Genomic DNA, 10,394 nt, shown 5'->3' on the forward strand with positions numbered 1-10,394 from the left:
TTACAATCATCTGTTATAATCAGCCGTTACAATCAGTTGTTACAATCAGCTGTTACAATCAACCGCTACAATCAGTTGTTACAATCATCCGTTACAATCAGCTGTTACAATCAGCCGTTACAATCAGCCGTTACAATCAGCCGTTACAATCAGCCGTTACAATTATCCGTTACAATCAGTTGTTACAATCATCCGTTACAATCATCCGTTACAATCATCTGTTACAATCAGCCATTACAATCAGCAGTTACAATCATCTGTTACAATCATCTGTTACAATCAGTTGTTACAATCAGTTGTTACAATCAGCTGCTACAATCAGCTGTTACAATCAACCGCTACAATCAGTTGTTACAATCATCCGTTACACTCAGCTGCTACAATCAGCCGTTACAATCAGTTGTTACAATCATCCGTTACAATCATCCGTTACAATCATCCGTTACAATCAGTTGTTACAATCATCTGTTACAATCAGCCGTTACAATCAGTTGTTACAATCAGCTGTTACAATCAGCTGTTACAATCAACCGCTACAATCAGTTGTTACAATCAGCCGTTACAATCAGCTGTTACAATCAGTTGTTACAATCAGCCGTTACACTCAGCTGTTACAATCAGCCGTTACACTCAGCTGCTACAATCAGCCGTTACAATCAGCCGTTACAATCAGCCGTTACAATCAGCTGTTACAATCAGTTGTTACAATCATCCGTTACAATCATCCGTTACAATCATCTGTTACAATCAGCCGATACACTCAGCTGTTACAATCAGCCGTTACACTCAGCTGCTACAATCAGCCGTTACAATCAGGTGTTACAATCATCCGTTACAATCAGTTGTTACAATCATCTGTTACAATCAGCTGTTACAATCATCCGTTACAATCAGTTGTTACAATCATCTGTTACAATCAGCCGTTACAATCAGCTGTTACAATCAGCCGTTACAATCAGCTGTTACAATCAGTTGTTACAATCAGCTGTTACAATCAGCTGTTACAATCAACCGCTACAATCAGTTGTTACAATCAGCCGTTACAATCAGCTGTTACAATCAGTTGTTACAATCAGCCGTTACACTCAGCTGTTACAATCATCTGTTACACTCAGCTGCTACAATCAGCCGTTACAATCAGCCGTTACAATCAGCCGTTACAATCAGCTGTTACAATCAGTTGTTACAATCATCCGTTACAATCATCCGTTACAATCATCTGTTACAATCAGCCGATACACTCAGCTGTTACAATCAGCCGATACAATCATCTGTTACAATCAGCCGTTACAATCAGGTGTTACAATCATCCGTTACAATCAGTTGTTACAATCATCTGTTACAATCAGCTGTTACAATCAGGTGTTACAATCATCCGTTACAATCAGTTGTTACAATCATCTGTTACAATCATCTGTTACAATCATCTGATACAATCAGCCGTTACAATCAGCTGTTACAATCATCCGTTACAATCAGCCGTTACAATCATCTGTTACAATCAGCCGTTACAATCAGCTGTTACAATCATCCGTTACAATCAGCTGTTACAATCAGCCGTTACAATCAGTTGTTACAATCATCTGTTTCAATCATCTGTTACAATCATCTGTTACAATCATCCGTTACAATCAGCTGTTACAATCATCCGTTACAATCAGTTGTTACAATCATCCGTTACAATCAGTTGTTACAATCATCCGTTACAATCAGTTGTTACAATCATCCGTTACAATCAGCTGTTACAATCATCCGTTACAATCAGCTGTTACAATCAGCTGTTACAATCCTCCGTTACAATCAGCTGTTACAATCATCCGTTACAATCAGTTGTTACAATCATCCGTTACAATCAGCTGTTACAATCATCCGTTACAATCAGTTGTTACAATCAGCCGTTACAATCCTCCGTTACAATCAGCTGTTACAATCATCCGTTACAATCAGCTGTTACAATCCTCCGTTACAATCAGCTGTTACAATCATCCGTTACAATCAGTTGTTACAATCAGCCGTTACAATCCTCCGTTACAATCAGCTGTTACAATCATCCGTTACAATCAGTTGTTACAATCATCCGTTACAATCAGCCGTTACAATCAGCTGTTACAATCATCCGTAACAATCAGCCGTTACAATCAGGTGTTACAATCATCCGTTACAATCATCCGTAACAATCAGCCGTTACAATCAGCTGTTACAATCCTCCGTTACAATCAGCTGTTACAATCATCCGTTACAATCATCCGTAACAATCAGCCGTTACAATCAGCTGTTACAATCATCCGTTACAATCATCTGTAACAATCAGCCGTTACAATCAGCTGTTACAATCCTCCGTTACAATCAGCTGTTACAATCATCCGTTACAATCATCTGTAACAATCAGCCGTTACAATCAGCTGTTACAATCCTCCGTTACAATCAGCTGTTACAATCATCCGTTACAATCCTCCGTTACAATCAGCTGTTACAATCATCCGTTACAATCAGCTGTTACAATCATCCGTTACAATCAATTGTTACAATCATCCGTTACAATCAGTTGTTACAATCATCCGTTACAATCAGTTGTTACAATCATCCGTTACAATCAGCTGTTACAATCATCCGTTACAATCAGCTGTTACAATCAGCTGTTACAATCATCCGTTACAATCAGTTGTTACAATCATCCGTTACAATCAGCTGTTACAATCATCCGTTACAATCAGTTGTTACAATCATCCGTTACAATCATCCGTTACAATCATCCGTTACAATCAGCTGTTACAATCATCCGTTACAATCAGTTGTTACAATCATCCGTTACAATCAGCCGTTACAATCAGCTGTTACAATCATCCGTAACAATCAGCCGTTACAATCAGGTGTTACAATCATCCGTTACAATCATCCGTAACAATCAGCCGTTACAATCAGCTGTTACAATCCTCCGTTACAATCAGCTGTTACAATCATCCGTTACAATCATCCGTAACAATCAGCCGTTACAATCAGCTGTTACAATCCTCCGTTACAATCAGCTGTTACAATCAGCCGTTACAATCAGTTGTTACAATCAGCTGTTACAATCAGCTGTTACAATCATCTGTTACAATCAACCGTTACAATCAGTTCTTACCATCAGCTGTTGCGATCAGCTGTTACAATCAGCTGCTACAATCAGCCGTTACAATCAGTTGTTACAATCAGCTGTTACAATCAGCTGTTACAATCATCCGTTACAATCAGTTGTTACAATCAGTTCTTACCATCAGCTGTTACAATCATCTGTTACAATCATCTGTTACAATCAGCCAGTAAAGTCAGCCGTTGAAATTAATTAATGTGATTGTCACAGCCTCCAACATGACCACCTATAACATGTTAATATGTTAATATAAATATCTAATATGTTAATACGTTCATTTTTTCTTTCTGATCCCGACCTGTATTCCATTCACCGCTGAGTTCATGTTAAATAAGGCCCCAGGTCTCAACGTGTGTCCAGAAATTCAAGAATATATCACATGTGGTTCTCTGATCATCACCTGGCTGCTGTACTGTGAGTAATATTTCAGTCAGTGTGCATACATAGACACGACGCGGCCACGCTCTGCTTGTACTTGTTGTGTAATATTGTGTACATCAGACTGTGAAGCTGTCCTTTCAGAGTGTTTCCTGCTGTCTGTGGGAATCAGGTCAGAACGTGAGTCTGCATCCATCTGCAGCAGGACGTCCTGAAACCAGAACCGAGCTGGAGCCCAGTTGCATTCTGGGATCACGTCCAGAAAAGGAATTAAGGGCACTTTAAAGTTTAGTCTGGTCCAGCCTGGTTCTGAATGACTGGAGCTCATCTGGACCTTTGATCCGGATGTCTGACTGTAATGAAGAGCTGTGGGACCGTCGACAAGATCCAGACTCCAGGAACACACAGTTAATAAACACACAGTTAACAAACACACACAGCTAATAAACACACACAGCTAATAAACACACACAGCTAATAAACTCACAGCTAATAAACACACAGTTAATAAACACACAGCTAATAAACACACACAGCTAATAAACACACACAGCTAATAAACACACAGTTAATAAACACACAGCTAATAAACACACACAGCTAATAAACACACACAGCTGATAAACTCACAGCTAATAAACACACACAGCTGATAAGGACAGCTTCTTCTTCTTAAGCTTCTTCTTCCTCTTCTTCTTCTTTGTGTTTACTGGCGGAGCACAAACCAAATTAAAGGTGCATATCGCCATCTACTGTATCAGAGTATGTAGATTCATGGCATTAGATCATCTGATTATTGATTGTCTATAGAAAATTCAAATAAATCACACCCTGTTTCCTGATGCTGCCTGTTTTATTTAACCTATTACTAAATTAGTTTTTTACGGCAGCTACATTCACAGTCAAGACAACCACCAGGAGTCATCTACCACTGAACATACATCTAAAATTAAGCACAAAAAAACTAAAATAAATTACTAAAATACCAAATTGTATTAATAATGCAATAAAAAAAATACATATAACATACACAGTGTGCAATGTGCGATATGTTGCTTGTATTATCTAAAAATGTAAAATGAAAAAATACATACATGTATAAATATAAACATATATACACATGCATACCTAAAGTACATGTATAAATATATGCACACACATATACACACAAATACACAGTATACAAGATTATACTGTACATACACCACAGTTATTATTTGTGCACATTAAACAGTCTGATGGCAGGAAGGACTTCCTGCAGCGTTCAGTCCTGCACTTTGGTGGGATCAACCTGTGACTGAAGGCGCTCTACTGAACCACCTCCAGAGCACGACGCGGGTATGTGGGATTGTTCATTATTGAGTTCAGCTTTGACAGCACGGTTAGGGCTATTCTCACCTCTGCCACCTGCTGAATCATGTCCAGTTCAGTCCCAAAGATGGAGCTCGCCTTCCTGACCAGTTTGTTAATTCTGTTCCTGTCTGCTGTGCCAGCACTTTCCCTGCAGCACACCAGGCCAAAGAACAGAGCACTGACCACCACAGTCTGGTAGAAGGTGCACAGTAGAGGCCTGCAGATGTTAAAGGATATTAGCTTTCTTTTTGTACAGTGCCTCCATGTGGACGATCCAGTCCAGCTTGTCGTCCAGCTGTACTTCAAGGTATCTGTAGCTGGAGACAAGTTCCACCCTAGTACCCTGAATGGTAACTGGAACTGGTTTGGGCCTCTTCCTCCTAAAATCCACAACCATCTCCTTAGTCTTTGAGATGCTGAGCTGTAGATCGTTGTGATTGCACCAATCCACAAAGTCCCCAATAATGCCCCGGCTCTCCTCCTCATATCCTTCCTCGATACAACCAACAACTGCTGAGTCATCTGAAAATTTTCAGGACAGTTCCTTGTGGAGCCCCTGTGCTGCTCAGGACTTTTCAAGAGACACAGTTCTGTAGGTGCATGTACCGTGGTCTGCAGGTTAGATAGTCTATGACTCAAGAAACTAGTGCTGACTCCACCTGCATCCAGTTGCACCAGAGGTGTCCAGATGTGAATGGGTCGCTTGGAACATGTAGATGAAGCCTAGATATTAGGCTGGTATGCAAACTGTAGAGGATCCATGTACGTACTCACCCTGGGCCTGATGTATGAGAGCACCAGTCTCTCCAGGGTCTTCATAGTATGTTAGGTGGGGGCTACAGGCCTGTAGTCATTGGAGTCAGTAGAGTGTCTCTTTTTGGGAAGAGGCACCAAGCAGGATGTTTTCCACAGTGTGGGGATACTCTGCAGATGCAGGCTCAGGTTGAATAAGTGTGTGAGAATTCCACACAACTGCCTGGAGCTGGTCTTCAGCAGTCTGGGGCTAATTCCATCAGATCCAGCTGTTTTTCCCTGCTTCAGTTTGTCCAGTTCCCTCCTGACCTGAAATGAGAGGAGTGTTATAGGTATTAGGTGGAGGGAGGAGTATGAACCACAGGCAAGGTGGGGTGAAGCTGTCAAATCTGTTAAAAAACATTCATCAGCCAGGTCCTGATCTCCATCAAGCAGTGATCCTCCCCTCTGCTCTAGAAGTGTGATCTTCCCCATGCCAGAACAGACATGCTTCACTCCATCCTGCTGCAGCTGTTGCTCCAGTTTGTGCTTGTATGCTTGTTCCCCCTCCTCAATCTTCACCTTCAGTTCCCTTTGTAGTGCCTTTGCCCTGAAAGCCCTTTTCTTCTGGTTTAACAGGGTTTTCAGGTTGCTGGTAACCCAAAGTTTATTGTTAGGGAGACACTGAATTTCTCTGCTGGGTATGTTATTATCAACACAGAAATAGCTGCTGCTGAGGCTGTACCTGCTCTGTCCACTGAAGTCAAAAGTTATTGCAATGAATTCTACTGAAAACATGGACAATTATTCATCAGTCTGTGACATATATTAGCATTAAATTCTCTTATATATGCTCCAGTTCCCACATGCCCATCATCAGGATTCTTTGAACCATCTGTATATATTGTGCAAAATCTATAGAATTGTCTGAACATGATCTTTAACAATATGATGAATGTTTTTGTTACTGACCATTCCTTCTTTTCTTCTGGAGCAGTAGGTTAACATAAGGATCTGAGAGAATTGAGGAACTAATAACAACAGATGGACTGTAGTTTAAATCTTTCAGACCCATCTTTTCTGCAATCTTACATATTCCATCCAAAACCTCTGTCATTAACCTTAGTATACTCCCAGAATTCACTTAAAACCTCAGTGGTGGGGTCTTCCTTTCCACATCCTTTAAGTCAATCCCAATATGCTACTGATAGTTTCTCTCGTCTAAGATGTAAAGACAACTCACCAGCTTCTACTAACAGAGCAGTCATTGGATCGACACACCACTTTCATGGACCAGAGTATGCTCTTCAGTGTTGCTGTCTGGCATCTCAGAACAACTCGAGGTGGAAAGGGTCTCTGGTTTTCTTGAGGTGGAGGCCACTTCCATGCTCCCAACCAAAGCCACAGGGTTTGTGGAGCGACTCAAGCCCCATATAGCCTCGCATAAACTAAAATACCACAATGTTTTGCAGTCGTTTCCACTCCAGCCATTGTGGTTGATGACCTGATGGTACTGCCTTTTGAGTGCTTTTAGTTTGCTGTTTACCCGTGCTTTGGTTCGGATTACACTGCACTCACTTAGCCAGTGTGTAATTTGATCATAAACTACTGAGTCTCTTGCCATTCCTTGAATCTGGCTGATGATTTTGGAGTCAGCTCTCACCAACAGAAGTTCCCCAATCTCATCGTCTCTCCACTTAGACATTTTGCTCATCATCTTCGTTGGCGTCTTCGTGTAAATGATCCTTCTTCTTCAGCCGTGTATGTTTGTATTTTTCCAGTTTTTCCAGTTGTTGTTCATTTGTGCTTTCTTTCATGTAAACATAAAACATGATTTAGCAACTGAAACCTTGAATCCACAGTTATATGACCAACTTTCAACAATCTGAAAAGCACTCTGAAGCTTTTCCAGATAGCCTCATCACCCACATATTATGAAGCACTTATATCTCTATTTAGATCCCTAAATATATCGTTTATCATAACTTCATACTAAAAGGATAGGGCTAATTACACTTCCTTGAGGAATTCCATTTATCCATTCATCCCACTTTAACCCTGAGACCACATGCTTCTTGCTCTACCACCACATGTGCCAAGTACTATCCAGATCTGGAATACCCCCGAGCTTTACTCTGGACATTCGTTCCATATCAGAACTATCTCCACAGCTTCGAGGCAAGGAATCCCCAACAACACCATTAAAATCCTTGGCCGCTGGTCTTCTCCCACATACCTCACCTATATCCACCATGAAATGACCGACATCAGAAACGCCTACATGCACCTTTCAGCTTGAAGATTTTTTGGGGCTCCATCCAAGCAGATGGCTTGAAGAGACAGCTCCCCCACTCAGAGTCTCATCTCCCCTCGGTTCCCTCCTTTCTGCCCCCTCATCCCTTCATCCCTAGCCCTACACCCTCATCCCTTCATCCCTAGCCCTACACCCTCATCCCTTCATCCCTCACCCTACACCCTCATCCCTTCATCCATAGCCCTACACCCTCATCCCTTCATCCCTCACCCTACACCCTCATCCCTTCATCCATAGCCCTACACCCTCATCCCTTCATCCCTCACCCTACACCCTCATCCCTTCATCCATAGCCCTACACCCTCATCCCTTCATCCATATCCCTACATCCCTCATCCCTTCATCCATAGCCCTACATCCCTCATCCCTTCATCCCTCACCCTACACCCTCATCCCTTCATCCATAGCCCTACATCCCTCATCCCTTCATCCCTCACCCTACACCCTCATCCCTTCATCCCTAGCCCTACACTCTCATCCCTTCATCCCTCACCCTACACCCTCATCCCTTCATCCATAGCCCTACACTCTCATCCCTTCATCCATAGCCCTACACCCTCATCCCTTCATCCCTCACCCTACACCCTCATCCCTTCATCCATAGCCCTACACCCTCATCCCTTCATCCCTCACCCTACACCCTCATCCCTTCATCCATAGCCCTACACCCTCATCCCTTCATCCATAGCCCTACACTCTCATCCCTTCATCCCTCACCCTACACCCTCATCCCTTCATCCCTAGCCCTACACTCTCATCCCTTCATCCCTCACCCTACACCCTCATCCCTTCATCCCTCACCCTACACCCTCATCCCTTCATCCCTCACCCTACACCCTCATCCCTTCATCCATATCCCTACATCCCTCATCCCTTCATCCATATCCCTACATCCCTCATCCCTTCATCCATATCCCTACATCCCTCATCCCTTCATCCCTAGCCCTACACCCTCATCCCTTCATCCATAGCCCTACACCCTCATCCCTTCATCCATAGCCCTACACCCTCATCCCTTCATCCCTCACCCTACACCCTCATCCCTTCATCCATAGCCCTACACCCTCATCCCTTCATCCATAGCCCTACACTCTCATCCCTTCATCCATAGCCCTACACCCTCATCCCTTCATCCCTCACCCTACACCCTCATCCCTTCATCCATATCCCTACACCCTCATCCCTTCATCCATAGCCCTACACCCTCATCCCTTCATCCCTCACCCTACACCCTCATCCCTTCATCCATATCCCTACACCCTCATCCCTTCATCCATATCCCTACACCCTCATCCCTTCATCCATAGCCCTACACCCTCATCCCTTCATCCATATCCCTACACCCTCATCCCTTCATCCATAGCCCTACATCCCTCATCCCTTCATCCCTCACCCTACACCCTCATCCCTTCATCCATAGCCCTACACCCTCATCCCTTCATCCATAGCCCTACATCCCTCATCCCTTCATCCCTCACCCTACACCCTCATCCCTTCATCCATAGCCCTACATCCCTCATCCCTTCATCCCTCACCCTACACCCTCATCCCTTCATCCCTAGCCCTACACTCTCATCCCTTCATCCCTCACCCTACACCCTCATCCCTTCATCCATATCCCTACATCCCTCATCCCTTCATCCATATCCCTACATCCCTCATCCCTTCATCCCTCACCCTACACCCTCATCCCTTCATCCATAGCCCTACACCCTCATCCCTTCATCCCTCACCCTACACCCTCATCCCTTCATCCATAGCCCTACACCCTCATCCCTTCATCCCTCACCCTACACCCTCATCCCTTCATCCCTCACCCTACACCCTCATCCCTTCATCCATAGCCCTACACCCTCATCCCTTCATCCCTAGCCCTAAACCCTCATCCCTTCATCCCTCACCCTACACCCCTCATCCCTTCATCCCTCACTCTACATCCCACATTCCTTCATCCCTAGCCCTACATTCCTCATCCTTTCATCCCTTAACCTACATCCCTCATCCCTTCATCCCTCACCTTACATCCTTCATCCTTTCATCCCTTAACATACACCCTCATCCCTTCATCCCTAGCCCTACATCCCTCATCCCTTCATCCCTAGCCCTACATCCCTCATCCTTTCATCCCTTAACCTACATCCCTCATCCCTTCATCCCTCACCCTACATCCCTCATCCTTTCATCCCTTAACCTACATCCCTCATCCCTTCATCCCTAGCCCTACATCTTTCATCCTTTCATCCCTTAACCTACAACCTCATCCCTTCATGAGGGTGTAGGGCTATGGATGAAGGGATGAGGGTGTAGGGTGAGGGATGAAGGGATGAGGGTGTAGGGTGAGGGATGAAGGGATGAGGGTGTAGGGTGAGGGATGAAGGGATGAGGGTGTAGGGTGAGGGATGTAGGGACGTAATATTAAAAGTAGAATGGGAGGCAGAGCCTTCAGCTATCAGGCTCCTCTTCTATGGAACCATCTTCCAGATT

Source organism: Thunnus maccoyii, chromosome 15 (genome assembly GCF_910596095.1).
Source record: "Thunnus maccoyii chromosome 15, fThuMac1.1, whole genome shotgun sequence".
In the NCBI taxonomy this organism is placed as follows: Eukaryota; Metazoa; Chordata; class Actinopteri; order Scombriformes; family Scombridae; genus Thunnus; species Thunnus maccoyii.